The sequence below is a fragment of the Uranotaenia lowii genome, chromosome 3 (assembly GCF_029784155.1).
Source record: "Uranotaenia lowii strain MFRU-FL chromosome 3, ASM2978415v1, whole genome shotgun sequence".
NCBI classification, from domain to species: Eukaryota; Metazoa; Arthropoda; class Insecta; order Diptera; family Culicidae; genus Uranotaenia; species Uranotaenia lowii.
Window position 1 is genome coordinate 127931939 of NC_073693.1, and position 27817 is coordinate 127959755.

The following is a 27817-nucleotide window of genomic DNA, read 5'->3' on the forward strand; positions in this document are numbered from 1 at the left end:
AATAATTTATTGGAAAATTAAATCTTTCCTATCACATTTTCGCCTACGCAACAATGCGTCTTTTCATCGCAATCAGACTTGATAATCGTCAGTTTAGCTCCGATTTCAACTTGCGAACCCCTGTAGCGAAAAGGTTTGACTACTTGGTGAAGAAAAATAATATCACGAGTTCGCTAGTACAAGCTATTAGTGTTAGTTTGGTTGAATTTAGATTAGGTCTGAAATCAACTTGCGACCCCTCTTGCGAAAGGGTTGGACTTGTAGGTAACGAAAACTAATGTTGCGAGTTTGCTAGTACAAGCTTCTAGTGCTAGTACCGGTGGAATTTAGGTTAGCTTCGCTTTAACTGGAAAACCTTCATGCAAAAGGGTTTGCATTGTAGGTGACGAAAACTAATGTTGCAAATTCGTTAGATCAAGCTGCAAGCGTTAATACCGGTAGAATATGTTTTAGCTAAGATTTCAACTGGTGACCCTTATAACTAAACGGTTTGACTTGAAGGTGACGAAAACTAGTGTTGCGAGTTCGCTCGTACAAGCTACTTTTACTAGTACCGATAGAATTTAGCTTAGCTTCGATTTCAAATAAAGATCCGTCTAGCAAAAGGGTTTGACTGGTAGGTGAAAAAAACTAGTGCTGCGAGTTCGCTAGTACAAGCTACAAGCGTTATTACCGGTTCTGAGTGACGTTCAAACGACATAACATTTATCATTCCTGATCGTAATTGATTGCTTACTAGACTGAGTCGATTTGGGGTCATTTTGGAATTTCTCAATCCCTGGGTTCTCAAAGGCTTCCTCTTGGTCCAAAACTCATCCATGATTTTTTGCAAAATTTTTATGTAACGTTTACATAAGTAAATTTGAACTTTCAGGTTTGTATGGGAAAATTGAATATTTTGTACTGCAAAATCAACATCATTTTTGTTTCGTCTGTGGAACCGAGCCAGCTGATGGTTTTTGTGCCAAATTATAAAATTCCTAAAGGAAATTTTCCGCTGAACAATTTGCGGTAGGGTGCAGGGTGCCTAGCGAGGTATTGCGTGACTACTTTTCATGCAACACTTCGGGGCTCGATTAGTGATGTCATTTGAATTTATTGTTAATCAATGCGAAAAGACATACCCCTGTTAAACAGCTAATAACTTTTTTTTCCTAATAAGATACGAAGTTACGGTCTTCGACAAAGTTGTTTAGCGGAAAATTTTCTTTAGGAACTTTATAAATTGACACAAAAACCATCAGCTGGCTCGGTTCCACAGATGAAATAAAAATGATGTTGATTTTTCAGTACAAAATATTCAATTTTCCCATACAAACCTAAAAGTTCAAATTTACTCATGTAAACGTTACATAAAAATTTTGCAAAAAATCATGGATGAGTTTTGGACCAAGACGAAGCTTTTTAGACCCCAGAGTTTGAGAAATTCCAAAATGACCCCAAATCGACTCAGTCTATTGCTTACGCTTTCTTACTGATTATTACATCTGCAACAAGTAGTTCAAACCTTGGTCCCTTATAGTTAAAGCTTTCGGTGCCTCAAATCGATTGTTCCAACTGGAAAAACCTTGTGCTCCTTGTCGATGTCAATCAATTGGAACTGTGGATGTTGAAATTTTTTACCGCATTGACTGGTAAATGGTGGATAATGTGCAACACGAGACCCCATAGTGGTCATATCACCTTTTATTCACAACTCCTATCTCTACCTCCCCGCGGTGCCGGCTGGGATGCGAATAACCTAAGCGGAGAGCGGGTACCCAACCCCGGTGGATGCTTTGGTCGCATGCAGACTGAGAAGGTGGCCGCACGCGTCTGTTCCCCAGGTCAGGGGCGGCGTGCAACAACAACCGATCGTCTGATCTCCAGGTCAAAGGCGGCTCAAACAGCGTCTGAATTTATGAAATACGGCTCCCGCCTGCTAAGTCCAAGATGGCAGCCCCAGCGCGGGATAGGGACTTTAGGTTAACAACCTACTGCTCCCGATTGAAAGAATTGTTACGGAATCCGAAAGAAATGACCGACCTGGAACTTTGACGACGACTTTTAGCATGAAAACACGGACACGAATTGGAACTTGGAACGTTTTAACTCTTGCCCAATAAGGCAAACTGGCACAACTTGCTAAAGAGGCTAGCCGCCTCAAGCTTGAAATTCTGGGACTGAGCGAAGTCCGTTGGCTTAACACTGGAGAACACAAGACACAGTCCGGGCAAGTCCTGCTCTACTCTGGCATACGAGGAGTTCACGCTACTCGGGAACGAGGAGTTGGTTTCCTGTTAAGCCCGCATGCCTACGCGGCCCTCATTAGATGGGAACCGATAAACGAAAGAATAATCGTAGCCAGATTTAGAACCCGGGTTAGAAACCTAACAATGGTCCAGTGTTATGCGCCAACTGACGTTGCCGACTTGCTGGAGAAAGAGCAGTTTTACAGTCAACTGAACAGCGTGGTAGAGAAAATTCCTAAGGGTGACATTCAAATCCATTTGGGCGACTTCAACGCAAAGATTGGCTCCGACAATCAGGACCTTGAGCGCATCATGGGGCGCCATTGTCTGGGACGGATGAGCGAAAACGGAGAGTTGTTTGTAGAATTTTGTGGCAACAACAACACAGCACATAAGGTCACTTGGGTATCCCAAGATGGCCGAACAGAAAATCAAATTGACCACATCTGCATCAGCCGAAAATGGAGAAGGAGCCTTCTTGATGTCCGCAACAAACGAAGCGCAGACATTGCATCTGACCATCACCTCGTCCTTGGCGAGATACGACTGAGAGTTGCGCGTGTCCAAGGGCGCGAGGAGAAAGTTGGGCGTCGATACGACGTCCGCCGGTTGGAGAATCCAGAGGTGAAAAGGGCATACGTTGAACAGCTAGAATCCCGAGCCTCGGAGCTGCCGACAGACGGCACAGTCGAAAACAGTGGTGTGGAATCAAGAATGCATTTATCACGACGAGCCATGGTACTCTCGGTAAAGTTTGTGGAAGAAGAAGTGAATGGATGTCGGATGAAACTTGGAGGATGGTCGATGATCGGAGAAAGGCGAAAGTCGGAATTGAGCAGGCATGTACCGGGTCAGCTAAAGCAGCCGCCCGCTTACGATATGCGGAGCTGGAAAAGGCAGTTAAACGAGCTTGTAGACGAGACAAGAGAACCTGGACAAACTCCCTAACCGAAGATGGGGGAAAGAGCCGCCGCCAATGGAGATATCCGATTACTTTATGACATTTCTCGCCGCCTCAGTGGTGCAAGGACTAATGTTAGAATGCCGCTGAAAGACCGAGCAGGTCAGTTATTGACCGATCGAACAGATCTGCTCAAAAGATGGACTGAGCACTTCGAACAACTCTTCCGAGTCACGAATAGCGATGGCCAACAGAACCCGCAGCTTGAAGCGCCAACAGTAAGTCGCATAAATGGCGTCAACTCGGAAGCGCCCTCGCTGGCTGAAATAGAAGCGGCAATCAAAAACATGAAACCCAACAAAGCACCTGTGATCGATTGCATCCCTGCTGAAATGCTGAAAGCCGACCCTGCCCTGTCAGCACAAATGTTGCACCGTCTTTTCGCTGACATCTGGGATACTGCAACATTCCCGGCCGATTGGATGCAGGGTATCCTCGTGAAGGTCCCGAAGAAAGGAGACCTGACAGAGTGCGGTAACTGGCGAGGCATAACGTTGATCTTTACAGGATTCAGGAGAAAATCGACGCTACACTCCGATGGCAACAAGCTGGATTCCGATCCGGACGATCATGTTTGAACCACATCACAACGCTACGATAATACTGGAACAAATCAACGAATTCCAGGACTCTCTTCTGCTGGTGTTCGTTGATTTCGAAAAAGCATTTGACCGGCTGAACCACGAAAACATCTGGGCTGTTCTTAGACGACGAGGGGTCCCAGAGAAACTAGTCCATCTCATCGAAGCACAGTATGAGGCATTTTCGTGCAAGGTCTTGCACGACGGTGTCTTGTCCGATCCAATCCCGGTAACTGCTGGAGTGAGACAAGGATGTATCTTATCACCGGTACTTTTTCTCATCGTTATGGATGAGATTCTGACTGGATCGATTGACTGTGCACCGAACCGAGGATTGCCGTGGAATCCTTCGACAATGGAGCAACTGAACGACCTTGACCTGGCTGATGATATTGTATTGCTCGCCCCAACACAACCAGACATGCACAGCAAACTCGACGACCTCACTGAAAGTTCCAAGGCAGCAGGTCCCAAAGTTAATGTCGGAAAGACCAAGTCGATGGAGATCAACACAAGAAATCCCTCCAGTTTCATGGTAGCTGGGCAACAATTTGAGAAAGTTAAGTGCTTCCAGTATCTGGGTAGCCAGATAACGCCTGATGGTGGTACCAGGAAAGACATCGAAACCCGGATCAGAAAGGCCTGTTTCGCATTTGCGAGTCTCCGAAACATCTGGCGGTCACACCAGATCTCTCTACGAACGAAAATCCGAATCTTCAACTCAAACGTCAAATCCGTATTGCTGTACGGGTGTGAAACTTGGTGCACATATGCGGTGACGACGCGAAAACTGCAAGTTTTTGTGAATCGCTGCCTGCGGAACATCATCCGCGCTTGGTGGCCTGGCAACTGGATCTCAAACGTTGAACTTCATCGCCGGTGTCATCAAAAGACGCTAGAAATCGAGATTCGGGAACGTAACGCACACGCTGCGAAAAGATGAAAGCGAGATTTGCGGAGAGGCGCTAGATTGGAATCCAGATGGTCATCGTAGAAGAGGGAGACCCAGAAACTCGTGGCGGCGAAGCCTAGCCGCTGAAATCCGAACTGTCGAAGAGAACCTTGACTGGGACAGGTGAAGACGCTGGCTCCGGATCGTCAACAGTGGAGGTCTTTTACCAGGGCCCTATGCACCGGAGGATCGACGCGGGATCATTTAGTAAGTAAGTAAGTAAGTAAGTAAGTAAGTAATTAAGTAAGTAAGTATTGACTTCAAAAACTCAAGCGAGTTTAAGTGTGCATGAACTGGAACATAAGTAAAAATAAGAACTTTACCAAATACGGAGCCAATGGCGCTAGGGGTACCAAGAAAATAGTTATAACGGCCCAAACAGAGCATCATTTTAATGAAAACTATCAAAACTTACAGATTTTCCGTAAAATTTTCATAAATATTATTTTGACATTTTTCCGCGCCACTCGCTTTGTCGTGTTAGGCAAAGTTGTAGCCAGAGGATTTCCCAGTATGCTTCAAATATTGGAATCCCATTTGCATTGCGTAAGAGCAAAATATTTAAGAAAAACCAAAATAATTTCATTCTCTGTACAAATTTTCGCGTTTTTTTTTTTTCAAACAAAATTTCAAATCAAAATCCAAGGATCTAATATCATTTTGAAAATCTACTAAAATTCTGTCGTTCGTTTTGGCCTAAATGGAAGATTTTAAAACTTCAAGGTTCTTGAAATTCAAGAAAATAGAAATTTGACGCCCCCTAGTGCTGAATAACCGAAGAAGTGTCACATTAAAAGTAAAATTTACCGAGAAGCAGAGATGATTTTTTCCACCCATATTTCTCGGTGAATCTTGCCCTTTATCCATTCACCTAAGAAAAATTTAACCATTTTTTTGATTCATCTACGAAAAAGGTGAACTATACCTTTTTAAGATTCACCAAGAAAAAAGGTAAAGTTAACTTTTTCAAGATTCACTGAGCAAAATGGTAGATTGTACCGTTTTCCCATTCACTGAACTAAACAGGTAAATGCTATGGTCTTAATGGTTTCATCAATTAAAATTAAAACAAAAATAAAATTTATTCATGATTAGATTTAAGATAGACGGGGATTTTTATCTTTTTATTATTGTTTTGGAATCTATGACCATGATCAGAAAAAGTCATTGTTGGGGCAAGAACTGTTGAAATAAGGTATTCAACGCAGATTTAAGTGGTGTAATAGAGTTAGTCTTTGTTCTCATTCTTCATTATCAATGAGTAAAATGATACTTCTACCCAGAATATTTGGCAATACAGTTGTGTAACCACGAACCTAAAATGGGTAGTCTCGCTGTGTGATGATGTTAACATTTATACTGTCATCATCATCACTATTCTATTGTTTGGCAATCATCAATTGCGAATTGCCCAAAGCGTGTGGTAAAACGAAGCAAACAATGTTTTGGTTTTGCCGACGTAGTTTCTTCTGCTGATCCGGAAGAACATGCTGGTGGCAATCTGGCTTTATCGGATAAATTGAGCTGTTTTTTTTTTTTTTTTAAATATGTCTTTATTCGTACCAATTCATCATTACATTTATATTACATTATTACATTAAATTAGGTGTTCAGTTCAATAATGAACTGTCCAGAGCCCTATAGTTTACCAATCACTAAAATTTATTTATTCGACTTAAATTTGCTGAGCACAATCAAGTATTTTTTTGTAGGAGAACATCCTGTAATGGCAAAAATATTTTAAACTTAAAACTAAACACTATCCTAAAATTAAACTAATTGTAGAGAGAACGAATCTCTGCGACGGAAGACTGCATCGATTTGCCTCTGAAGCTGGAGATGATTTTATTGGCCATCTCTTCGATCGATTCAATGCCTGCAATCCGGTGAAGATCTTCGGTGCTGTGCCAAGGTGGAAGCCGCAAAATCATTTTCAGAACCTTGTTCTGAATCCTCTGGATGGCTTTTTTCCTTGTCGCGCAGCAGCTAGACCAAATCGGAACTGCATACATTATCGCTGGTCGGAATACTTGCTTATAAATAAGCATCTTATTTCGCAGACACAACCTGGATTTCCTGTTGATGAGAGAATAAAGAGATTTAGTGTATTTATTACATTTTGATTGAATATCTTCAATGTGATTTTTAAAAGTAAGATTCCGATCAAGTGTGAGTCCCAAGTACTTCACGTGATCAGACCATTCTAATGAAACCCCATTAAAAGTTATGGAATGATTTTCATTAGGTTTTAAAAATTTAGCTCTTGGCTTATGGGGAAATAAAAGAAGTTGAGTTTTGGAAGCGTTAGGAGAAATTTTCCACATTTTCAAGTAATTCAAAAAGGAATTTAAATTTTGTTGCAATCTACTGCGTACCACCCGTAAATTCCGACCTTTGGCTGAAAGCAAAGTATCATCAGCAAATAATCTTCTACCTTTTCCTTCTGGTACATCAGGAAGATCAGAAGTAAAAATATTGTATAAGATTGGCCCAAGTATACTGCCCTGAGGGACCCCAGCTCTAATGGGAGTCCTTTCAGAGCATGAATTTTGATAGCTTACTTGTAAGGTTCGGCTAGTCAAATAATTTTGAATAATTTTAGTGAGATTTACAGGAAAATCAAATCGAGCTAATTTAGCTACTAAACCTTTGTGCCAAACACTGTCAAATGCTTTTTCAATATCTAGAAGAGCAACACCAGTTGAATAACCTTCAGATTTGCTAGCGTTAATCATATTAGTTACACTCAAAAGTTGATGTGTAGTAGAATGTCCATGACGAAAACCAAATTGTTCATCAGGGAAAATAGAATTCTGATTAATGTGAATCATCATTCTATTCAAAATAACTCTCTCAAATAGTTTACTTAAAGAAGGAAGCAAACTAATTGGTCGATAACTTGAAGGCTCTGAAGCACTTTTTCCAGGTTTCAAAATTGGAGTTACTTTGGCATTTTTCCATTTATTGGGAAAATAAGCCAAGTGAAAACATTTATTGAAGATTTTAACTAAAAAATTTAAAGTGCTTTCAGGCAACTTTTTAATAAGAATATAGAAAATCCCATCTTCCCCCGGAGCTTTCATATTTTTAAATTTTTTGAAAATCAATTTAAGTTCATCAATATTTGTCTCACAGGAACTTTCAAATACATTTTTCTTAGAAAAAATATCATCAAATTCAAGGGAAATTTGAGCATCAATTGGACTAACAACGTTTAAATTAAAATCATGAGCAGACTCAAACTGTTGGGCTAATTTTTGAGCTTTTTCTGCATTTGTTAAAAGAAGTTTATCCTCATCTTTCAAAGTAGGAATTGGCTTCTGGGGCTTTTTAAGAATTTTAGTTAATTTCCAAAACGGCTTTGAGTAGGGTTTTATGTCCTCTACTGCTTTAGCAAAATTTTCATTACGGATGAAATTTAAACGACGTTTGATCTCTTTTTGAAGGTCGCAATAAATAAATTTCAAATAAGGATCCCTAGTACGTTGATATTGGCGTCGACGAATGTTTTTCAGTCGTATCAAAAACTGAAGATCATCATCAATTAAAGGTTGATTAAATTTATGTTTAACTTTGGGTATTGAAGCGGCTTTAGCATTGACTATTGAAGTTGTCAAATTTTCTACAGCCAAATCAATATCTTCAATTGAATTCAGTGGAACGTTTACATCTAAATTACGTTCAATAAAATTCCTATATCGCTCCCAGTCAGCTTTTTGAAAGTTAAAAGTTGATTTTAAAGGGTTTTCAATGGGACTTTGGGATAAAGAAAAAGTTACTGGAAGGTGGTCTGAATCGAGGTCCGCATGAGTAACTAATTGACTACAATGCTCGCCTAAATCCGTTAGAACCAAATCAATTGTGGAAGGATTTCTAATCGAAGAGAAACAAGTATGCCCATTAGGATATTCAACAGTGTAATAACCTGCAGAGCAGTCATTAAATAAAATATTCCCATTTGAATTTGATGAAATATTATTCCAAGATCGGTGTTTTGCATTAAAGTCACCAATAATAAAAAAATTAGATTTGTTTCTGGTGAGTTTTTGTAAATCTCCCTTCAAAAAATTTTTCTGTTCACCGCTACATTGAAAAGGCAAATATGCGGCAATAATTATAATTTTCCCCATAGAAGTTTCTAATTCAATTCCAATTGTTTCTAAGAGTTTGGTATTGAAAGAAGGAAGAAGTCTAAATTTGAGACGACTATTGATGACAATAGCTACACCCCCACCTTGTCGATCAAGTCGATCATTTCGCAAAATTTTAAAGAAAGCATTGCTTTTCAAGTTATTGTCCGGCTTTAAAAAAGTTTCAGTGATGGCAGCAATATGTATGTTTTGGGTTTTCAAAAATAAAAAGAATTCATCTTGGTTAGCCAGCAAAGATCTAGCATTCCAATTCATAATATTTAAACATCTATTTGGATTCATGAGGGAATCGTAAAGTCATAATAATTTTGTTAGCATAATTAAAAGAAGTTTGGAAAGCTTCAAACATTGAATTTGCTTTCAACATAAGTTGCATCATTTCCATTAAATTTTGATGCAAAAATTTTAATTTTTCCTCAGTAATCTCACCCAAATCAACAAAATTGTTAGGATCAGAAAATGAAGGAGAAGAACAAGTATTTGAATTTCGGGGATTTTCCCAAGCCTTCGCATGAACGTTGAGACTTGTTTTTTTCCCATTTTTATTAGTTAAACCTGAAGAAGGAAACCCATTTTCAACCACCTCTGAGAACGATAAACAACGAGTCTGGGGCGAAGATTCAGCACAGGTAACATTAAAAGCACTTTGGGTATTACCCAGCCGTGATTCCAATGTAGGCCGAGGCTGACCGCGAACAGGCAGGTTGTTTGCCGGCCCGACGTGTGAAGACGAAAAAGAGGAAGGAGGAGAAGAAACTTTTCTGGAAACTTTGGGATTTTTCCTAGAAGCAATAATTTTTGCCCTGATGGGACAGTCTAGCGAATTCGAGGAATGATAACCTGCGCAATTTGCACACTTGAAAAATTCTGTTTGTGGCTTATCACCACCAAAAAGGCATTTAGATTTTTCATGATCGAATGAGCCGCAAAGCATGCATCTGGCATTCATTCTACAATTTTTAGTGCCGTGACAAAAAGCTTGACAACGACGACACTGCGTAATATTTTGAAGGAAATTGGTTGAAGATTTTCGAAAAGGTTCGAATTTGACTCGACAATGAAACATAAGACGAGCCTTTTCAAGAATTTGCAAATTATTAACTTGATCCTTTTTAAAATGGATCAAATAAAGCTCAGGAGCAAAACCAACACTATTGATATTATTCGTGTTGGTTCTTTTCCTCATTTGAATTACTTGAATCGGAGAAAAACCTAACAAAGAATTTAATTCAGTTGTGATCTCATCCGGTGTCTGATCGCCGGTGAGACCACGAAGTACAACTTTAAAAGGACGATAATCTGAAAAGAAATCTTCACATCCTTGACGGAAGTGACGATTTCTTTTCGAAAGGCATTGAAGTCAGGAATCGTGACCGTTATTGGTGGAATCTTTTCATTTTTTAAAGTATAAGAAAATGAAGGTTTCTTAGTATTCTTATCAGAATTAAATATGAATATTTCCTCATCACCGATGTTATGAAGGACATCGAATGAATTGGAAATTTCAACTTTTTTGGGCGATGGACCTGAATTAGGTTCGGCAATTCGCTTTCTACCAGCTCTTGAGCCGGCCGATGACTTCCCCATGCTGGAAAGAAAAGAGAAAATATGAATACAAGAAAATGAAAATAATTTTAGCACTGAAAAGTGCTGATGGAAAAACAGGTAAGAATAAAATAAATAATTTAAAATGTTCCTGCAGGTACACAGCAACGATCCGATGCTCCGGCGTACGTGTTGACGGCTCAACGGTACAGATGGAAGTCAGATAAATTGAGCTGTTATTATCGGTCGCCTTCCGCGCCACCATGGCCGCTGGATCCTCCTTTATTGATACACTCATGCCCTTTTCCGTTAGAGACAATTTGTTTCTGGGTACAAAAAATCTGCTTAACTGCCTTAAGCGGTTCCGGCGAACAGGTAGAAGATTTTTTAATATTTACCTTTTCAATGGTGAATTATACCTTTTTCCAGGTAAATTTAGATAGAATTCGCGCTTCAAGGTAAGCTTTACTTTATTCACCTTTTTTCTCGGTGAATTGTACCATTTTATTCAGCTTAATTCAGGTAAACTTCCCCTTTGCTGTGAGGTGAGCTTCACCTCGAAAAAGTAGAAGTTACCTTTTTTTGGCTGCACAAGCGTTCACATTTTTATTTCGGTAAATTTTATCTTTTTATTATTTTCCGTACTAATGTGATGTGCTGAAATATTTGTCCAAAAGTTGTTTAATTCATTTTTTATAATATATTGAATAAATATTAAGGAAGGGGAGTGACAAAAATTCAACTCGAAAAAATGTTCATGAAGTCACAAAATACATGAATTTTTGTACAGATGGAGCAGCACTTTTTTCTAAATTTTTTGTAATTGTAATTTTTTCTTGTTGTCAATAATTCACTTAAAAACAAATCAGTTTCAAACAGCCCCCTTTTCTGCCACGCCGATGCCCCTGAGCCTTTCACCTCCAAAGAACTAACAGGCAATTCGATACTTTCAGCTTTGATCCGACTTAGCACCATTTGCCACACTCACACAAGGGTAAAAACAAGTAAGGGTGTTAAGCAGTGAGAAACACATATATCTCTTACGGGGAATCAAAAGAACCGAAGATGGGGGTAAATGAGATAAAAGAAAACTTTGCTCCCCTAAATTCCGATATCACCGATACGGTTTTTCACGCGCAAAATTCGGGGGTGCCAGGCCGACCATCAAAGGTTACAGGTTGCCATAGCACTGGATTGACTTCTGGTGCTCCGTAGAAAAGCTGCTTGGCTTTTATTGATACATCAAACAATCTATTATTTTATTAGATTAGGTCCAGCAGTAAGAACATGCCAATCGCCTTATCGATGATACTTTTATCTTTATTTCTGACCATTGGAAACGCGGGGGAGTTTCTTTTTTCAGGTTGCGTCCTCGTTGCATCTCGAGGATTCTTGTCTGTTAAGATTTGGTCAGTCCGAGTATATGTAAGGAAGTTCCAACTACAAGGTGATAAATGTTGATGATGGGCCAAGCGAGACTAATCGCCTTACACACATTAGATGAACTTAAGGGCGATTCTTTAAGGTTTGCCGAACACGACATTGAGGATGTCATCATTAATGAGATCGCTTTTTAGAACGGTGAATTGGCGTAAGGATTATGTTCCATTTAAAAGGCAATTGTTTGAGGTATATCCATGAACGCGTATTAATCATGGAAGGCTTTAATTGAAAATTATCTGTTCTTTTTGGCATTCTGAGAAGAGAATTTAGCTCGTCTTATATTCCAGTTTTGTATTTTTTTTTACCAAGGACCGAGTAACCTACTTTTTACATCAACTACCTCTACATCTGAAGATAACGAGAGTTCTACCAAGTTTGATATATAAGGACAGGGAAAGTGTACCTATATTCGTCGTATGCATATTATTCGTCTTAATTCATGAATGCTTGTTTTAGAGCCAAAAAAAATACTTTCAACTTTATTTGGCTACTTCACATGATGAACTAATGCGGTCTCAAGTGGACGACGGAAATCGCGGACCTGCGTACAAGCTGCCTACGGGCTAGGCGACATATGCATCGGGGTCTCAGCTAGAGCGGAGCGAAGAGTACCCTACGGAATTGCGAGCTCTGCCCTCTGCAGGGCAATCAAGGCGAGCAAAAAGGGCGAGATCGTCAACGAGCTGTTTCCGCAGCACGAGGAAGTTACATGACCGAGGGTCCCATGCGACTGGGATACGAGCGAAGAGGAGCGGATTTCACTGGAAGAACTGCGTGACATCGCTAAGTCCCTTCAGCTGAACAAAGCTCCGGGTCCTGATGGCATCCCTAACTAAGCAGTGAAGACTGCGCTCATGAAACATGTTAACCAGTACGTTAACCTAACTACCTGGTTTAGTGGGATTCTTTAGTTTGTACGCATAATATGCCAAGGAGGTGTCTTAGTAAGGAGGAGGAAGGACCGCCCTAAATCATCCCGAACACGTTAGCAGCACAGCGCGTTAGGTCAACAGCGGAGTTTGGCACCAGATGGTGCTAAGATTGGCTAGGATCATAAACGCTCCCGAAAATGGCGAAAGAAGACAACAGAACATGATGGGAAGAATTGGTGGATGAAGACAAAGCGCTTGAACTGTGTACAGGATCAAAGCCCTCAAGTTAACGCAGCCTCATTTGGATTCGAGCGCTCAGAACTGTCACTCCGTCTACCGCAGGAATGCAAAGCTTTGTGGGACTAGCTTAAACTGTCAGGTACATAGCTACCATATTGGACCCCGTAACAGGCAACGCACTAATTCCCTTGACATCATCCCATCATGTCTATACAGGACCCCGATTTTTTGGCTTAAATCCAGAAAAGCCACGAGTGCCAAATCCGCTACGCGCTGTGCAACCACCGGGAACCGAAGGTCGAGCTTACCGTAATCCGCCGGCCATCTTCGAGCGGGTTGCCAGCGATCCTCGTGCCGAATCACCCTTAGGTCAATCGCCAAAATCCGAAGGTGTTTGCTGCCGACGACCATAGAGCCTTCCTTGTGAGCGATCGAGGAACTAGCACCGTGGCTGACAACTCTGTGTCCATCCAATATAGGGAGAGCGTAGGGCATTATGTACCCTCCCCATGTGTTGAGTGTTTGGGGAGAATAAAGTGGGAATTCTATCCAAGTTACTAAGGTGTTTCCTTGTGCCGAAAATCCTTACGAGTGTGCCGACCCTGAGGCTTGAGAGGGGGTTTCCCGAAATGTTCCGGTCAACACTGCAACAGTACGGAGATGATAGGGTTTTCCCAGACGTGTGGAAGCGGCAGCGATTGGTGCTCCTGCCAAAACCGGCAAGCCACTTTGTGACCCATCAGCATACCGCCCGAAATGTTTCCTGGATACTGCTGGAAAGGTGTTATAGAAGGTGGTACAGCTCTACACCGGAAATGCGAACGGCCTATACGACAAACAGTTCGGTTTTCGGAAAGGCTGCAGTTCGGTGGATGCCATTCGACGTGTCATCGAAAGGGCAGATGAAGCCAGAATGAAGAAGAGGAGAGGAGGCCGGTTTTGCGCAGTGGTCACCCTTGACCACCCTTTTTTTATTTTGATGTTAAATGAAGCTGAGAACTTGATGCGTTAGACCAGTGGTTTTCAAAGTGGTCCCTACCGCCCCCTTGGGGGCGTTGAGATCTTCCAGGGGGGCGGTGAGCTCAATTTTAAAATTTGGGGGGCGTTGGAAGGGCTCAGGGGGGCGTTGAGTTCGTAATTCACAATTTCATAAATCACAGAACAACGTAGATTTGAAATAACAACGAGTACACTGTAAATTTTTGCCTCGATTTCCAGCAAAAAAAATGCTGGAAACGTTCAGCAATCCAAATTTTTGCTGGAAACCAGCAGTCGGTTTTCTAATTGCTGGATTTTTCAGCAATCGGTTGTGTTCTTGTCATTTTTGCTGAAAAATCAGTAATTGGGTTTCAAATTGCTGGACTTTCCAGCAATGGATCTAGTTTGCTGGAAAATCAGCAATCGAGTTGTCACATTGGAGTCTGTTTGTTTTCGTACGCTGAAGCGAGGTGAGACTTTATTTTACGTATTTTGGTTGGATTGATATAATTATTTTTATTTTAATCTATTTTTTAGCAACCAGACACAAGTCAAGGGTGAGTTTTTATTGGACAGATTTCATAAAAGATACTAATCAGAACTCTTTTCTCAGGTAGCGAATGATCAACACTCTGGCACAAAGCTGCCACTCCAGAGCCGGTGTTAGAAAATTTTTCATTCCCATTATATGCACAGCCAGTATTCAATATTTAATTTAGAATTGAAATATAAATTTGGTACTAAATACAGCCGATTGTTTTGAAAGAAATAGCTGGTTTCCAGCAATCTGGATTGCTGATTTTCCAGCAATTTGAATTGCTGGAAACCAGCATTAACGTTTGCTGTTTTTTTTTCGGCAATTAAAATTGCTGGAAAGTCAGCGGGACAAAAACCAGCAAAAATTTGCTGGTTTCCAGAAAAAAAAATTGCTGTGTAGGTTCGATGCAAAACAATGAAATTAAGTTACAGAACTAAACATCAGGTTCAAGAATTAAATAATTTCAGAGAGCTGCAATCGAATTTTTGTTCCAAAATCTCATTTTTTTTTCCTTAAATTTGTATCTAAAGATTTTTTTTTAAATTGTCAAAGATTTTGTATTTTTGCGTTTCGATCTTTTGTAAGTTTATTTGTAAGATTATTTTGGATTATATACTGAAAAAGATAAGTTTTTGATGGCAATGCTTGATAATCTTCGAAATGTATTGTCTCAAAAAATCTGCATAAAAGAAAAATATTTCAAAAAATCTGTGTAGAATGGCGTAATCTGTGATTTGGTGATTTGTTGGAAAAAAATATGGAAGAATTTTTTGAGGTAAGAACTTTTTTTATTTTAAGTTCTTATTTGTTAATTTTTATTGCAATTGATTCAAAAAATCTATTGTGTCATTTACCATGGAGAGACTTTAAACCTCTTCGGTTATCACTAACATTGGCGGAATTCAGTTATTAGAATCTTATTTAAGACCCGTGAGTGATAACTTTGAACAGGACTCAAATTCAGATAACAAGAAATAATACCTACTATTTTTTAAGTTATTTCACCGGCATGGCAGTAATTCAATTGTATTCAATAATGTAAATTAAGGGTGAATATAGATTTTTTTTTTAACCAAAATTCAAAATTTGATTAGATAGAATGAAAGATATGATTTGATATCAAAACAATTAATCAATCAGTTTAAGTAATTTTCCAGGAAACTTTACATAGAGTTAAGTGTTAACTGGAGATTTGAAGCAAAATGAGGCCCTTGGAGTAAGGTCGCCAGACATTTTTTGACACGTATCCGGGCCGAAAAATCCGAGCAATTTTAAATAAAACATGGTAAAATCCGGACATTTGATTTCAAAATTGACGAAAAAAATCCGGGAAATGTCCGGGCAAATTTTATCAAAATCCAGTCATCACTCAACAAAAATCAAAAAAAAAAAAATGGAAAAAAAAATTTCCCATCAAAATTTATATACAGATTTTAAAAATGTTTTCAAGGTTTCCAAAAAACCTTTCATGAATATTTTAAAACTTTCTTTCATTTTGGAGACATAAAAGAAATAAAAAAAATTTCAACACAATTTGTTTTTTTTTTGTTTGATTTGCCAAAAAAAATGTGAATAAATCCGGACTAAATCCGGGCATATTTTAATGCAATCCGGACAACCAGACCGGAATGGCTTAGCACGTTCGTCGCCCAAAATAAATCTCGGAGCGTTAAAGTAAAGCAAGAGAGCTTCAGATTTACAATGCGTGACATAACTGAGCGGCTATCTTGCGTAAAATCCGTTTATGGGTCCCATGGCGACTAACGTGTCAACAACAATCCAGATTATAATTTTTTTTCAAGATATTCTAAAAATTTGCCCAGGGGTGCGATGAGCTTGAAAATTTTGCAAAAGGGGGCGGTGGGTGAAAAAAGTTTGAAAAATACTGCGTTGCTATGTTTATTAATAAATAACATGAAGGTTATCAGCATTGCTTACAACGCATGATTTGTTTATTGTTTATTGTTTATTGTTTATTGTTTATTGTTTATTGTTTATTGTTTATTGTTTATTGTTTATTGTTTATTGTTTATTGTTTATTGTTTATTGTTTATTGTTTATTGTTTATTGTTTATTGTTTATTGTTTATTGTTTATTGTTTATTGTTTATTGTTTATTGTTTATTGTTTATTGTTTATTGTTTATTGTTTATTGTTTATTGTTTATTGTTTATTGTTTATTGTTTATTGTTTATTGTTTATTGTTTATTGTTTATTGTTTATTGTTTATTGTTTATTGTTTATTGTTTATTGTTTATTGTTTATTGTTTATTGTTTATTGTTTATTGTTTATTGTTTATTGTTTATTGTTTATTGTTTATTGTTTATTGTTTATTGTTTATTGTTTATTGTTTATTGTTTATTGTTTATTGTTTATTGTTTATTGTTTATTGTTTATTGTTTATTGTTTATTGTTTATTGTTTATTGTTTATTGTTTATTGTTTATTGTTTATTGTTTATTGTTTATTGTTTATTGTTTATTGTTTATTGTTTATTGTTTATTGTTTATTGTTTATTGTTTATTGTTTATTGTTTATTGTTTATTGTTTATTGTTTATTGTTTATTGTTTATTGTTTATTGTTTATTGTTTATTGTTTATTGTTTATTGTTTATTGTTTATTGTTTATTGTTTATTGTTTATTGTTTATTGTTTATTGTTTATTGTTTATTGTTTATTGTTTATTGTTTATTGTTTATTGTTTATTGTTTATTGTTTATTGTTTATTGTTTATTGTTTATTGTTTATTGTTTATTGTTTATTGTTTATTGTTTATTGTTTATTGTTTATTGTTTATTGTTTATTGTTTATTGTTTATTGTTTATTGTTTATTGTTTATTGTTTATTGTTTATTGTTTATTGTTTATTGTTTATTGTTTATTGTTTATTGTTTATTGTTTATTGTTTATTGTTTATTGTTTATTGTTTATTGTTTATTGTTTATTGTTTATTGTTTATTGTTTATTGTTTATTGTTTATTGTTTATTGTTTATTGTTTATTGTTTATTGTTTATTGTTTATTGTTTATTGTTTATTGTTTATTGTTTATTGTTTATTGTTTATTGTTTATTGTTTATTGTTTATTGTTTATTGTTTATTGTTTATTGTTTATTGTTTATTGTTTATTGTTTATTGTTTATTGTTTATTGTTTATTGTTTATTGTTTATTGTTTATTGTTTATTGTTTATTGTTTATTGTTTATTGTTTATTGTTTATTGTTTATTGTTTATTGTTTATTGTTTATTGTTTATTGTTTATTGTTTATTGTTTATTGTTTATTGTTTATTGTTTATTGTTTATTGTTTATTGTTTATTGTTTATTGTTTATTGTTTATTGTTTATTGTTTATTGTTTATTGTTTATTGTTTATTGTTTATTGTTTATTGTTTATTGTTTATTGTTTATTGTTTATTGTTTATTGTTTATTGTTTATTGTTTATTGTTTATTGTTTATTGTTTATTGTTTATTGTTTATTGTTTATTGTTTATTGTTTATTGTTTATTGTTTATTGTTTATTGTTTATTGTTTATTGTTTATTGTTTATTGTTTATTGTTTATTGTTTATTGTTTATTGTTTATTGTTTATTGTTTATTGTTTATTGTTTATTGTTTATTGTTTATTGTTTATTGTTTATTGTTTATTGTTTATTGTTTATTGTTTATTGTTTATTGTTTATTGTTTATTGTTTATTGTTTATTGTTTATTGTTTATTGTTTATTGTTTATTGTTTATTGTTTATTGTTTATTGTTTATTGTTTATTGTTTATTGTTTATTGTTTATTGTTTATTGTTTATTGTTTATTGTTTATTGTTTATTGTTTATTGTTTATTGTTTATTGTTTATTGTTTATTGTTTATTGTTTATTGTTTATTGTTTATTGTTTATTGTTTATTGTTTATTGTTTATTGTTTATTGTTTATTGTTTATTGTTTATTGTTTATTGTTTATTGTTTATTGTTTATTGTTTATTGTTTATTGTTTATTGTTTATTGTTTATTGTTTATTGTTTATTGTTTATTGTTTATTGTTTATTGTTTATTGTTTATTGTTTATTGTTTATTGTTTATTGTTTATTGTTTATTGTTTATTGTTTATTGTTTATTGTTTATTGTTTATTGTTTATTGTTTATTGTTTATTGTTTATTGTTTATTGTTTATTGTTTATTGTTTATTGTTTATTGTTTATTGTTTATTGTTTATTGTTTATTGTTTATTGTTTATTGTTTATTGTTTATTGTTTATTGTTTATTGTTTATTGTTTATTGTTTATTGTTTATTGTTTATTGTTTATTGTTTATTGTTTATTGTTTATTGTTTATTGTTTATTGTTTATTGTTTATTGTTTATTGTTTATTGTTTATTGTTTATTGTTTATTGTTTATTGTTTATTGTTTATTGTTTATTGTTTATTGTTTATTGTTTATTGTTTATTGTTTATTGTTTATTGTTTATTGTTTATTGTTTATTGTTTATTGTTTATTGTTTATTGTTTATTGTTTATTGTTTATTGTTTATTGTTTATTGTTTATTGTTTATTGTTTATTGTTTATTGTTTATTGTTTATTGTTTATTGTTTATTGTTTATTGTTTATTGTTTATTGTTTATTGTTTATTGTTTATTGTTTATTGTTTATTGTTTATTGTTTATTGTTTATTGTTTATTGTTTATTGTTTATTGTTTATTGTTTATTGTTTATTGTTTATTGTTTATTGTTTATTGTTTATTGTTTATTGTTTATTGTTTATTGTTTATTGTTTATTGTTTATTGTTTATTGTTTATTGTTTATTGTTTATTGTTTATTGTTTATTGTTTATTGTTTATTGTTTATTGTTTATTGTTTATTGTTTATTGTTTATTGTTTATTGTTTTTTGTTTTTTGTTTATTGTTTATTGTTTATTGTTTATTAATGATTGTTTATTGTTCATTATTTATTATTTATTGTAAATTATTTATTGTTTATCGTTTATTATTATCGTTTACATATCTATAGATGCGCATCTCTTGCTTATCACTCTTTTAAAAGATTGCCCAGCAAACATATTGGTCTGTATATTTCAGTTGTTTCTGAGATATACACACTTTTGTAAAATCAACAAAAAAGTTGTATAGAATGTCCTATATGAGCCTTGCTCACCTTGAACAAATAAAACTTTGTATTGCGTTTTCAACAATTTGATAGCAACTTTGCTTTGCATAAAATCTTAGGATACACCACTTACAACTTTCTATTGTCTGCCTTACAATTTGATTACAATTTCCTTTTGCAGGTGGCCCGAGGTTTGTACAACTTTCTTCACCATTTCATACAATTTATTGTTACTGTATCCCAAAGCAATTATATTTTGCCCTTATTACGATTTTACTATGAATCGCCGTGAACATAAATACAATAGAATTTAATGATTACTGCGAATAAAATTGAACCATATTCAACTTTAAATGTCTTTGGTTAAATTAATCAACCTTATTATAAAAATATTGAATGCCAATTGCCAAATACTGCGTATGCATATTGCCATTTTGTGAACGCCCTTAACTTTAACTGTTGGTTCAATAATGCGTATGTTGTTGATTAATCTTCCCTCAGTCTCGAACTCACAACGTTCCGATCCTAGTCTTTCGATACTTCCTCGGCGCAATTTCTTGTTGATACAAACAAGCAAATTTGTTCATGCACAGTTGAGAGTTCCGTTTAAAGATCAGTTGATTGTATAAAATACCACTGACTGCATCGTTTCGAACTCAAAATCTTTTTATAGATGCCGTTTTTTTATATACAACTTAAACCTATCTCATAGACGATTCTATTACAATCAATGAGAGTATTCAGCGCTGTGCGATCTTAGCTAGCTATTTACTGTACTGTTGAACGATTTGACAATCTGCAGATTGTTTAAATTCCATTATACGATGTTCTTACAATTACTGCACGACCTTTCATGGAAATAATATTTCATCTAAGATCGCAAGCATGAAAGATTGCTTAGTTGTACAGTGGGATTAAATATTGAGCTTTACACAATTCTACTGCGATTCAAAAGAACTTTATTGATCCTTCTATACGATTACCAAAATTTTATCGTATATAATGAACTATTCAAACAATAAACTATAAAATATAACTTGGTTTAGCTACAACATGCTTTTTATACAATTACAATCTAAACTGGATGGTTATACAATCCACAATGAACACTTCTTTACGATTTATAGTTATCTGGGTGGGCTCTTGAAGGATTTTTCCAATTTTTGCAATTTTTAATATTATTAATCTGGCTTAATTTTAAGCCCTGTTTAGCTGCATAATGCCAGATTTAAAGTTTTTTTTTGTGAAACTTTAAATTTTTAACAACGTTCAGCGTAAAGTAAGGCCGAGAATCTTATTTGTGAATGCAAATATTCACACGTTTAACGAACAATCATACACTCAAAAAAAAATCACACTTAGGAGGTAGATTTCCCCAAACATCAGACCTTAATTTTGTACTACACAAAGATTGTTTAGTGTGATTTGTTTTTGCACATAAATTCAATGGTTTTCGATTTCGAATATTTTTACTTATTCAAAATGGCACCCTTTTTAAAAACACGTGATCACGACGGAACAAAAATAACGATTTGTTTTAAACAAAACGTTATTGAGCATCTTACGAAATCGGTATCGAATTTTGAATACGGCGAATGCGCCAACTGTAAACAAATCCAGATTATCACATAAATACGTTAAACTCTTTATTTTGCATCCGAAAATATGATCTGCTTTTAATTTTTCTTACTGTAGTGAAGTTAAATTTATTTTTTTAAATAAGCCGAAAAGCTTTTTTATGAGTGTGTTATCCTACAGTTCATTCGCCCATTTCCTCTTAAAATTGCGTCGCGAACAAAAAGGCCAATAGTTATTTCGAGATAGAAAAAGGGCATAAAAGTTCTTGAAATTTGTTTTCCAGGACGAAGAGATGCACAAATCAGTATTTATAAGATCTTTGAATGTGCTAATGTTTTAATGCGATCAGTAGGACCCGCTTTCAAGCCGAAATTTGCTTGAATGTTGCTTCTTGAATGAGTGATCCAAAAGGCGAACAGTCATTCTGCAATTCAAAAGTGTGCTCCAATTTGGCGAATGAACAAAATGAGAGCACCAGTCTGTGGTAAAAGGGCCCACAGTTATATTTATTATTTTTTGAAGTAGTTAGTACGGAAAAGCTATATTGATCGATCAGGTGATGAAATTAAATCAATTTGAAGGCATTTTAGTGACTTCTTTAGGAAAATGATTACACGCAGCTTAAAAGGGAATTGATTTTATTTTCTGAAACTTGGAATGCGTATCTCTCAAAACAAAGGTCTTGGCGCATTCGCCGTATTCAAAAATCGATACTGAAATGTAATATGAGTCAAACTGAGTTTCACATATCAAAAAGAAAGAACTTAAAAAAATAATGATTAAAAAAAAAGATTTATAGCTTCAGAATGCCTTTTATTTAAATATTGCTTATACTAATAAAACCATTCCACCATGAAAGTGCCTCCTAAAACATTTATTTAAGTACTCTGTGACACTTTACAAAACAGAATACCTACATTTGCATATAATGAGTACTTTTTCAGCATCCTATTTAAAATTCTGGCTTTGCTTCGGGCTATGACATTAAGGGAGCAGAACATGAGAATCGATATTTGGCAAGAACGGCAAGCTCGGACACTCGAAAGATTCTTTCGATGAATGTACCTCTTATTGAAAGTGAAGCTTACAATTTGTTTTTCTTTTTAACAGCTCATCTTCTAAAAAACTATAGAACACCTACTGATTTAAACAAATAAATTCTAAACTGTGATTGGATGTTAAATCTTTTGATACTTATTTAATAATAGAGACCATATTTCAACCTTCATAGTGCGTTTTTAAATGTTCAAGTGCTTAAAACCAAACTTCATCGTGGCTCGTTGATTCACTAATCAAAGCCAATTGTTTTCAATTTTTTTATACCATAATAACATTTATTTTTGCTATCAACCTCGGTCTATAATTAAGGTTCATGAAACCCTTGGCTGGCCCAATATGGGGTATGGTCACACTCAACGAACTTGACCACATCCGAAACGTATAATTTGGAACGGACTCCAGAGCAGACCCGGGAACATTCCGGATCCAACTGGGCGCCTAATTGAAACTTACGAAAATATGTTCAACCAGATAGTCGGGCGAAAAGATCAGCGCTGCCCATAAACAATTATTAAACAATATATAAATGATAAAGTGTATGATTATCGGTGTGCTGGAAGAGACCTAAATTGATGACCCGCTGCATGTCGGGGCGTTCTGCGAATATTTCACAAGTAGCTTTATGTTCCCGAATGAGCTGCCATTAAACCTGACCTTACATTTTGTTTTCCTTTTGAGTTTTCCATAAAGTTCAACGATTTTTTTCTATGTCATAAGAAGTAAAATTTAACTTGGGATAGTTGAGGAAGTATTAAGTTCACGCCATACATTGTTTCGTCACATTTGAGCTAAAAGATATCAAAAGACAAAGTAAAATGTCAAAAAATAGAGTGACATTTCAAACTCATCTCATATGTTCATTCAAACTTTTGACCAAACCAATTTTGGCAACCAATCCTAAGATGATAGGAATCCTTTCTGATGCAAATGAGAACATCAGCCAATCTTGCAGCCAAAAACAACGACTTAGTTTCATTGAACTTTGTCTCAGTGTATGTTTACCCTTAGTCTCGGGTTTGGAATCCTTTTGCCCCTCTATCATCGAAAAAGCTGAACCAAATGTCTAGAAGAATGAAAACCATTGTCACAGTCTCATGCTCATCTTCTTGACTGGAATGCTCGCTGCTTGCGTTCGGTCCAAGAAGAAAACTATCTGACCACTATTGTGTTTTCATTCTAATTTGGATTTTTGGACATTCGCAAGGATTTTCCCGAGACAAAGTGGTCAGTAGTTTGAGAGGAAAAAAGCCCTTCAGCTAAGAAAGGATTCCGGATTGGCTCCAGAAATCCATGGGTTTGTTTTACGGATTCTTTTAATGAAACTTCGAAGACATGCCTTTTTATCTGCGAGACGAAGAAGATTACGTTCTTTGGATTCGAGATAAAGGTTCAATTATGTTAAGGTTAAAAAAAACAATCTTTAAAAACCACCATAATGATTTCAGTTGTTGTATTTGAAGACATATTTTGTTAACACGTCTTCATGAACTTATTAATCTATTCTTAAACCAATTTTCTCCAATAATAACTCCCAATAGATTTTATTATGTTTGATACTAAATTTATCGGCCTTATCGGTGAATATGTTAGTCCTTTTAGTAAGAAAATCTAACGATTGTTGTTTTATGGACGGATAGAAGCATGGAAGTAATGAAAGATAGTTAAATCATCATCACGTGTAGATATGTACCGAATAGTGGTATTCGGCGAACGGCCGAATACCGAATATTGACCTTTTCAACTATTCGGCCAAACGAATATTCGGCCGAATTTTCGGCCGAATATTCGCTTGAATATTCTTATTAATTTTCCATAGAAATACAATAGCGATAATTTCATTTTTCTTCTATTTCTTCCATCTTAATGCCCCTTATATTTTAAAGTCGATTATTTCCAATCAGATGTATAATTCATCAGATTTTCTTTAAGTAGAGGTCGCTTTGATTTAAAAAATTTCACCATTAGCTGGACCTCAGATGACTTGTAGCTTCTAGTGCGTTTATCACAAAAAAAAAATTGGGTTCTTATGAAATCTGGTATAAAACACATGTCAAAACAGGTGACAAGCAATTTGAAATTGAATCAGATGAATGTCGCATTCTAGCTAGATGTCTTCAAAATAGTTACCAAAAAACGAAGATATTTGACTTTAGGAATACCATATTTTATACCAAACGAATCCACACGGCCAGGTCTGGACGATTTTTTGAAAAATTTGTAAAATAAAGAGCATATCTCTACAGAATCTAGGCATTATTCTAAAACATACAAGAGGAAAAAGAAAGTAAATTACTAGAAAATTTAATGTTTTCATCGAATCACAGCAGCAGTGTTAAAATCGTATCTAAGGAAAAACTGATGTTTATATTCAAATTTACCCTAACAAATCGTTTTTGTACGCAAAATCCTAAAATTTTCAAAGTGAAATTTGAGTATTTATTTGACTTAGCAAATAATCTAAATATACCTTAATATGACTTTTCTCGATTTTTTCTATGGATTTACTGACAAGCCTGGATATATGAACGACGGGTGAGATTTTTTTTCGCTGCCAATTTTAACTCCTGGAGAAAAATTCATTTTTTCTTGTCATTTGTGCTGAAAATTTGTTCAAATGTTAGAGATTCTCAATCTGTTTTCAAGAACGCTCGGAACGATTACCACGACGTTAACAGCAGACAGTAGTGTCCTCGAAAACCAATGCAATCAGTATCTGCAATGCTTCGGGAAGTAACATCAACGCTTCGCAACAGGCCAGTTTATTATTAGCTGACCAAAAGGGCTAGCTACAACAGCCCTCGAATTCCTGATCAAGCCGCGGGGATTCTGGTGAGGATGTGCCTCATGCGGCCTTTTTTGGTTGGCTAGCAGAGCACAATTACGAAGAATCTCGGATCGACTTTGACGAGGGGGTGACACTAATCAAGAAATCCAAAATACCGTGTAGTGTGTACCCGAAGAGGTGGTCGGCCAACAATAAATGCTACTGCGGGATGTCTTGGGGCTCGAAGATCGTACGTGGTGAACCGGGTGGCAATGGTTGTGCCGAAAAATTGCTGTTGCTCGCAAGGTGGGTGTTGTTGGTCACTAGCCGTTTCTCAAACCCTTTCACACGTTGGTCAACCCCCGGTAAGTGCAAGAAGAGCGATTGTTGGCAACTGGCAGATTTGGCTGCAGGCTTGCCCATTCCTGTCTTTTAAATATTCCCGGAAATTATCTCTTTCAACATGTATCCTTTTCAAATGAAAAAGAGGTAAGATGTAAAAAGTGTTTTTTTTTTCATATGTTCAAAATAGCTTAACTCTATTATGGGGTTCAGCGCCGTTGGACAGGACATCAAACGATCGGAAGACTGATATACAATGGATTGTGGGTTCAAGCCAACCGGAGTATCTCGACAAATTTAGAATCATAAAAAGGTTACTTAAGAACCTTTTCAGAATTCTTAATTTGTTTCGAACAGTTGGAAGGGAGTGAGATGAGTCAAACCTGTCCCAAGCCAGTGGTAACGGACCCCTTGGTTGTGCTGCAATTACTGTTGATGAGTTAAGCATGAACAATATTTGAATATGCGATCGAGACTTCCCGTACCGGCTCGGGTCGAAAGATCTATCAGCCACTGGTGGGTTTTTTTATACATACATATATACATTACCCATTCCAAGCACCCCTCAACTGGAGAACCGATTTTTATTTTTCATTATTCAAAAATAAATTACATAGCGTTAGAAAGGTTATTTCTTGAGTGTCATTTTCCATTAAAAGATTTTCAGCTACCTTTTTCTAGAATTGAGTATGTTAACGTTGAAATTTAAAAATTTTAGTATGAAATAAAATTGATTTTAGCAAATATTCTTTATTTATAACATAACTTTGTCAAAAATCTAGCTATGTCAAAAAAAAAAATTGCAAAATGATGGTAGAAAAGCCATCTTTAAAGCATTATATAATTTTTTTTTTTCTTATTATAGAGACTTTCAGCCTTGGGCTGGTTCGTCTCTTTCTAAGCGCACATCTTTCGAAGTAATGATGGCTAGCATCTCACAAATGCTAAAACCACCAGACCACAGAAAGTGTACTATGTATGCCATGACCGGGATTCGATCTCATGAACTTTGGCGTAGATGACTTGAACTCTAACCACTACGCTGAAGCCGCTGGCTCCGCAGCATTATCTATATATATATATATATAAAAAGCAATTTCTGTGGGATTGTTTGTTTGTTTGTTTGTTTGTTTGTTTGTTTGTTTGTTTGTTTGTTTGTTTGTTTGTTTGTTTGTTTGTTTGTTTGTTTGTTTGTTTGTTTGTTTGTTTGTTTGTTTGTTTGTTTGTTTGTTTGTCCTCTATAGACTCAGCCATCTTGAGAGCTAGAGAGCTGAAATTTGGCATGGATACTCATTAGGACCAGGAATGATGAAAAATGTTTTCAGATTTTTGGATAACCCCTCCTAAAGGGGGTCGTCCATACAAGACAAATATTGTTTTCGCGATATTGACGTTATTTTTCGTCGGATTGTGTCAAAAATTTGCACATAGGAGTTTTGAGAGATGAGGAATAGATTCCAGGTTTTGATTTTTGTGTCAGGGGTCGGTAAAAGGGGTCGTCCATATGAATTTTTCAGTGTTTTTACTATATTGATGTTATTATGCATTGGATTGATGTGAAAATTTGCACCTGAGTGTTTTGAGGGACGAGCAATCGATTCCAGGTATTAATTTAAATTAAGGGTCAGGGGTCAGCCAAAGGGATCGTCCATATACACTGTTCGCTATTTTTGTGATATTGACGTTATTATACATCGGATACAGATGAAAACTGGTACACGAGAGTTTTGAATGACAAGCAACAGATTTCAGGTATTGAATTCAGGTTAAGAGGCCGGCAAAAGGGGTCGTCCATATCAACTTTTTAATATTTTTGTTATATTGACGTTGTTATTCATCCGATTGAAAAGAAAATTGGCACTGGGGTATTTTTAGGGACACGCAATCGATTGCCGGTATCAAATTTTGTGTAAGGGGCCAGCTAAAGGGGCCGTCTATTTTAACTGTTCACTGTTTTACGATATTTACTTTATTATATACCAGATTCAAATGAAAATTGGTACACGAGAACTTTGAATGACGTGCAAACGATTTCAGATATCAAATTCAGTGTAAGGGGCCGTTAAAAGGGGTCATCCATATAACCTTTAAATTTAATTTTTCATGATATTAACGTTATTATACATCGGATTGAGATGAAAATTTGCGCATAGGAATTATTAAGGACGAAAATTGATTCCAATTACCCAATTTCGGGTCAGGGGTCGGCCAAATTAACTATTCATTGGTTTTTTTTTACAAAATTTACGTTATTATTATTATTTATTTATGCAATGAATTGGTTTGAAAATTTGCACACGGAAGTTTTGAGAGGAGGGCAATCGATTTCAGAGATCAAAGTTCGTAAAAGAGGCCACCGATCTGCAACGATCGAGTCGAAATTTATACACGGGGGTTGGGCCGGTCTGATTGATTTCTGATTTCAATATTTGTATCAAACGACAAAAAGGGGGTCTTCTATTAACTGTTAAATTTGTTTTTGCAATAATT

The 27817-nt window shown here is 35.5% G+C and overlaps 1 protein-coding gene across 1 annotated transcript in view; it reads right to left on the bottom strand.

Annotated features, from left to right (window-relative positions):
- Window positions 1-6661: 6661 nt before the first annotated feature.
- Window positions 6662-27817, bottom strand: part of LOC129756044 (uncharacterized) — a 53689-nt gene continuing 32533 nt past the window's right edge. The window contains exon 2 of the mRNA XM_055752797.1: window positions 6662-6801. The gene's annotated coding sequence lies outside the window, so the exon portion shown is untranslated. The remainder of the gene's footprint in view (window positions 6802-27817) is intronic.